This window comes from Lactuca virosa, chromosome 5, assembly GCF_052849685.1.
Source record: "Lactuca virosa cultivar CGN04683 chromosome 5, Lactuca_virosa_CGN04683_v6, whole genome shotgun sequence".
NCBI classification, from domain to species: Eukaryota; Viridiplantae; Streptophyta; class Magnoliopsida; order Asterales; family Asteraceae; genus Lactuca; species Lactuca virosa.
The window spans coordinates 315,574,361-315,581,230 of NC_136430.1; the positions used below are offsets into that span (position 1 = coordinate 315,574,361).

Below are 6,870 nucleotides of genomic sequence, written 5' to 3' on the forward strand. Positions count from 1 at the left end.
ATACCAGTTTTTGGGTGTTCTTAAGATCTTACAAACCACCTACACGAATCCAATCTTAGCATTATTTTTAAAGTTTGGTGCCTAAAACTCGAAGTTGCCATCTCTTTGGACTATCCTGCGACTAATTTAATGAAAGTTAAGACACCTAGTCAAAATATCCAAAAGCTTCCCATATCCTATTATATCCCCATATTTCTACCAATTTTATCTCCCCTGTTTTATATTAACCATTGCATGGTGTTAAATATGACATGAAAACACCTGATGGATTGACAATAACATCTTTGTAGGATTGGAATTTGGAACCAACAACCTTAATACATACAAAGTTTAAGTTTCAAACCATACAATATGAAAAAGAGAATACATTATTCTGATGCAACTACAAGCCAGTAGAGCCTATCCACTTGGTAAGTCCAAAAGTAATAGCCATAGCCATCCACCCTCCAACCAGAATCCTAAAACAAGACTTCCCCACAGGACTCCCCCCAAGAACAGCCCCAATCCACCAAGCCCCAAGCTCACTGTGGCTACCACCACCCCCAATCTGACCTTGTGGTCTACTATAAAAGCAGCAGCAAGTAAAGGCATGATGGCCCCCAACATGAATGCTAAGGCTGATGCTGCAGCTGCCTGAATGGGATTCGGGAGTGCTTCCTTCTCACTTTCCTCCTCATTTCCTGAAATTTTCTTATCTCTTTTCATCTGAGCAACCTCTATATCTCGTTGGGAGTAGACTGAAACAAACTCGCCTATTGCCATACTACATGCACCTGCAATTAAGCCAGCAAAGCCTGTAAGAATCATGGCTCTCACATCTTGTTTCACAGCTCCAACACCCATCATCAGAGATGCAACAGAGACTAAACCATCAGTGGCTCCCAGAACAGCCACTGTCCTCTTTGTGAGTAGTCAAATTCTTCGTCTTGTATACAGATGAGATGTGGCCATGTTCTTGTTCGGATTTGTCCTTGGAAACCCGAATGCATAGATCAATATTTCCAGCCATGATGGTGAAAGAAAGAATGAAAAAATTATATCACAAAGAATGATAGATGAAGTGTTGCTTGTGAAAGATAGAATCCCTCCTATGTGTTTGTTATATATAGTATATGTATTTGTGTATAATGATCAGTGGGTAGGTGGTTAATAAAGTTATAGACAGTGGGAAATCCACAATCAGAAAGAGTCAATACTACTACATACAAAACAAGGGAAGATTTGATGGTTAAAAAATTCAAGGCTTGTGGAATCCACACGGTTGCCACCATGCACTTCACATCTAAATGAGAAAAACATACACAGGCCTTCATAAGTAAAAAAAGAAAATAGCACTAATACTATTTAGTATTTACAACTACAAGTTAAATAAAAGAGTGCAATCCTCCTGATCGAGAGAATTATAAAAGAAACAGGAGTAGGACAACACAATCGTTTCTCTGTTTTCCTACATTAGTATTAACTATTACAGATATCTTCTTCCACTTGAATTGATAAGAAAATTACTACCTGAATCAGAATAGGGAGCACATTGATATCAAAGTTACCAACCAAAAGCCAGTAGAACTATCGCCATTTTCTTGAGTGGCTCATTATTTCTATGCCAGTTACTAGTTACTGATTTTGCATCTCTGGATGTGTGTTTATTTAATTTTAATGTGCTATGCAAATTATTACCATTCAGCTGGTTTCTGACTAAGGACGTGATGTCCAGTTTAAGTTGTGTTATAGCATATGTATACCCCAACTTAATTTGTTTTTATAAGTATTATTAGTTTGTTTCTTTTATATCTATTTGTTTCATTTGTACCAAACATTCCTATCTCTATTGGATTCATGCTTGTTACCCTGGCCTGGCATATGTTTAAGATTTACTGTATATCTATTAGGTTTAGACCTGCAAGATGAGGCTACCTTTGCATTATGCCATGGAATATTCTTTTCCTAGCAGAATAAGGTTTTGTGCTGTGAAGTGTTCTACTTGAACAATAATATAATAGGGAGAACTTACCCTTCTTTTAAAATATAATGAAAAGGAAAGAGTGAGCACTCACAACTAAAGTTAAGAGTAATCAATCTCAATAAGAAAACAAGGATTGTGGAGTCCATACGACTGCCACAATCCACTCAATATAAAAATGAAACAGTGTCTCAAAACATATAAAACTGAATGGTGTGTGGAGTTCATAATGATGAGTTTAAAAAATGGAAGGAGTGTGGAATCCACACCACCCACAGCATAAAATATTGAATGGAAAAGGAGAAGGAGAAGGCTCCTCTAAAGTCTAATATATTGAGCTACTTTCCAAACAAATACTTTACTTTCAAATAAAGAAATCAAAAAAATTGAAACTGAATAAATAGTATCAGCAGCCATGGTGACAAACTGACCAATGCATGCATGTCTTTTTTTCTTGATTATAGTCTAGTGTGATTTCAATATGTTTTGTTTGCATACAGAATATTGTTATCTGAAGTATATGGTACTTAATTGGATTGTAATGCATTTCAACCTATCCTGCTACACAAATATGAAGAACTGATTTTATCAGCTTCATTTCCACTTTTTTATTTTTTATAATTTATCAAGAGCAAGTAATCAAATTTCTAAGGAAGGTGTTTCCATGAGTAGACTATTCATAATACAATGTGTACTGTTTAATTCTAATTTCTTAGTGCCATATTCCACTAGCTTTTTTTTTAGTGTATTCGACATTGGTGACATGGTCTTATAAGTGGCTATATATGTTTGAGCAAAAGCAAGAATGCGATTAGATATTTCAAATGACATGATCTTAATAAAATGTTAATTTTATAAACCTGGTCCTTCTTAAACAGCTAATTTACTATTTGGTACCAATACCAAAATAGACAAGGATTCGAGAGTGCTTTCACTTTCCCTGTTTCCCAAAATGCCCTTCGCTCTCATCATCTGAGCCGCCTCTATATCTCATCTCATAATTAAATATAAATATAAAATTTGTAACAGAGATTCTGGTATATGTTTATAATACAAAAATAGAAAGAGCCGATACAACTACATACAAAACAAGGGAAGCTTAATGGTTAAAAAATTCAAGGCTTGTGGAATCCACACGATTGACACCACCATGCACTGGGCGTCTAAATGAGAAAATATCAAAAGCCCTTCATAAAACAAACAAAAAGGGAATGCAACCCCAAGTGGTGGAAGACAAGTAAAATATATAAAAAAGAGAGTGGGATCCACACAAAAGCATATTGATGAACCTAATAAAATGAGTAGTCCCCTAGAGAGCATGTATACACAAGTTGAAAGTTTTAGGATATAATTCAAAAGTTCCATGTGCTAATTCCTCTTTGCTATTTCAAACTTTCACTTTGTATTGATTTTTATGATGCCATGACACCATCCCCCTAAACAGAATTACAGAAGCATTATATTTAGGACTATGACAATTATAATCTTTTATGTTTCCCTACTTTACACAAATCTTATCATTTCTTTCATAACAATCACAGGAGTTTTTAGGATTTCTATTTACGAATCATTGCACAATAACTCAGCATGCCTAGAGCCATGTTGTTATTCGGATTATTAAAGGGATAATCACCACTTGAAGCTCCATATCTGGACCTTCAAAACGTATCACAAAATCTGTTGGTGAGCAAATTGTTCATAATAATACAGTGCATACTGTGTAATACTAATTGCAGTGGTCCACTACTTGTTTTAGATTTTTTTGTGCTAACCACTAAAGCTTAAAGGCACCATCATATATTAAAGCATTATATAGCAAAAAAAAAAATAGAGAAGCTAACATCATGATGTCTAGGAAAGAAATAAATATATGTCTACAGGTTATTTCTAAATTCTAAGTGAGGCGAAATGCTATAAATAGCAACAAGTTTTGCTTTTTCAACTGTTATGGCAATATACTTGGACTTTTAGCTGTAATAACAAAATACTTACAATTTTTTTTTACCGATTATAGCAACATTTTACCTGTACTCCATTACCATTTCTTTATTATAAATGCCCAATAAGTACCCAACTAGGTACCAAATAACTAATAAAAACAAACAAAGCTAGAGTAAAACATAACCCAAATGATGTCTAGGAAAGAAAGATCTTTCTATGCTAAATCGATTCATATTTTGTTAAAGTGTCTAGTTATTATACTGTATAAATTTACTTTTGTACTATGTATTTTTCTAACTTATCAAAGCCTATAAAAAATCAAACCCATATCATAAGAAGTAAAACTTAAGATGGTTAATATATTAATATACTTATACTATTACAAACACTATATTATATTTTTATCAATATAATCAAATTAAAATAAATAAAACATAACGCAAGTGGTGGAAAGATAAGTAGAATATATGAAAGGTGAGTGGAACCAAAAGCCCCGAATAGAAAACTGGAAGGGAGTGTGGAATCCACAAGTAGTGGAAAAATAATATAAATATATGACAGGAGAGTGAAAATCATCATCCATGTATGCAGATTTAATTGTAAAGGTGCACATTTTAGATGTTTAAGCAAAAGCAACAAAGCTGAAATAAGTCAAATGATATATCTTAACAAAACATTTATAAATCAAGTGCTTAAATAACTAATTTACTATATTACACAATACAAAAAAAAGACAACTGTGAAGGTGGAAAGCTTTGTAGGATAGCACTCACATCAAGGAATGATGGATTTAGGTAATATATTATATGCCCATTTTTAATTTAGAAGTGTACACTCCACACTTCTTCTAAGTTTAATATTAGTATATAAAAAGTAAATAAATAAATACCAAATTTGTTTTTCCTTAAATTGTTAAACAACAATAAAGTATATAGCATAGCCCTACATATCAAAGTGAACATATGATCTTTTTAATACTTACATTGTACTTGCATCACATGCTTCTATAAATCCAAATTAAGATATAAAAGTTTTGGCAAAGTCAAAGTGTAGTCTTATCATGATTATTTGGTTCAATTCATGGATCCTGAAGGAATCCGAATGAATTGGAATGAAGAATTTCATCAACAACGTGCTTCGTTGAAAGATCAATGGAATTGATTTCCATCAAATTCCATAACTAACTGATTTTATCATCCATTGACCCTTACCAAAGAATCTAAATTTCATTCCTCAACTTCTATAAATAAATAAATAAATAAAGACCAAATGAATCTTGGAAACTTTTTTATAAAAAACACATCCCTGCAAATGTATTTACACTAATTTCATTTAATTTCTTATTATCTTATATTTATATAAAAATTTAAGTTATATGCTTTTCAAGTTTTACGTTATACCATTGTCATTATAATAAATTAAATTATAGATATTTTTGACTTCCTTTTACTTTTTATTTTACCAAAACATTTAAACTGCATTTACCTGTGTTATGAGAGTAAATGTAAAGTTTTTTACATCTCTGCTTTTTTGTAAATTACATAGTGTAAAAATTATCAAATTACAATAAATTTTATATCAAAACATACATTAAAAACTATTAAACATGAACTCATGATTTTCAATTCTTTTACATGCAAGTAAAATTGATTTATTTGTCAGTAAAAGAATTTAAGAATAAAGTTTCATAGATAAAAAGATCTGGTACATGGTAATTAATTCAGTATTTCAGTCATTTTGATAAAACGAGAAAGAATAACAAATAATTCAACAAAGGATAGTTCTGTCATTTTATATACTTTACAATCCAATCCTTTGATAAATTTACAAACCAAACAGAAACCAACAAAGAATTCCATTCCATTACATGTCAACCAAATGCATTACAGATTCAAATTCCAATTTATCTTAAAGATTCAAACTCCTTAATAGACATTCTGTAAAGCAAGTGTGCCCTAAGAGAAGATGGGGTAGTTACTTTCATTATTTTATAAGGCAAGGGGTAGGATTGTGGAGGGCATCATTAGTATTACAATGAATGATGCACCAAAGGGCATCATTGGTTTTAATCAAACTATTAGCTGATATGTCTTGCATTATCCCAGGTGTGGATATTATTTTGGTGTCAAGCTAATGAGATCCTAGTGTTTCTTTGGTGTGAAGCCTAGATGTTTATCATCTTTCTCAAACTTCTAATTAAACTCTGCTCTAAATAAAACAGTTTGTCCTTCATTTACTTGGTAACTGACAGATTGTGCATTTGTGCATTTGTTGAGTTATACCTATTTTCTCTTGAGTTAAAACTATAGGTCTCTTGTGTTAAAACTATAGGAGAGAGACTAAATGAAAGAGATAGTAATTGGAGGCCAATTCATGTAACTTAAGCACATTGAATCATGCAAAATGAGGCAAACATCAAGAGCATATCGTCTTCCTTTTCACGAAACCAAAAGTAACTACATATATTTACAAAATGTTGTCAAGTACATTGAAAAGTTACAAAGGGTATCTGAATAATGAGAGGTTTAACTCCAAATCATTCGTGCATGATACAGGATTCATCATCAATCATTAACAACTAACTACAGAAAACATACCTGAAATTTCAGATTTCTCATTGAGCAAGACATGCAGGAGCTTTAGATCTCTTGTATTTCAACAAAAAGCGGTTAGCATTCTTGTCACCTATTTCACAAATTTCACCATTTCTCAAATCCCTTGTATCACTCGTGTCCTCAGCATTCAAATCAGCAGAATCAATATAAGACCCACAATCGGAATCCTTAACAAAAACTGAAGTTCTGGGATTGCATTTTCTCATTCTGTGGTATTTCAATAGAAATCGATGTGGATCCAAACCGAATCTTACCCTGTCATTTTCTTGACACTCATTGCCACTTGAACTATTCTCTGCATTGGAACCACAAGTAGAACCCTTCAATCCAATAGAAGAAGATACAGAAACATGT

General features: G+C 32.4%; 1 pseudogene across 1 annotated transcript; it reads right to left on the reverse strand.

The window, feature by feature from the left end:
- Positions 1–269: 269 nt before the first annotated feature.
- On the reverse strand, positions 270–6,587 carry LOC145115181 (vacuolar iron transporter homolog 4 pseudogene; annotated as a pseudogene). The gene is made up of 2 exons (XR_013711473.1): positions 6,499–6,587; positions 270–3,616 (listed from the first exon to the last, which is right to left on the reverse strand). The product of XR_013711473.1 is annotated as a vacuolar iron transporter homolog 4 pseudogene (transcript).
- Positions 6,588–6,870: the final 283 nt, after the last annotated feature.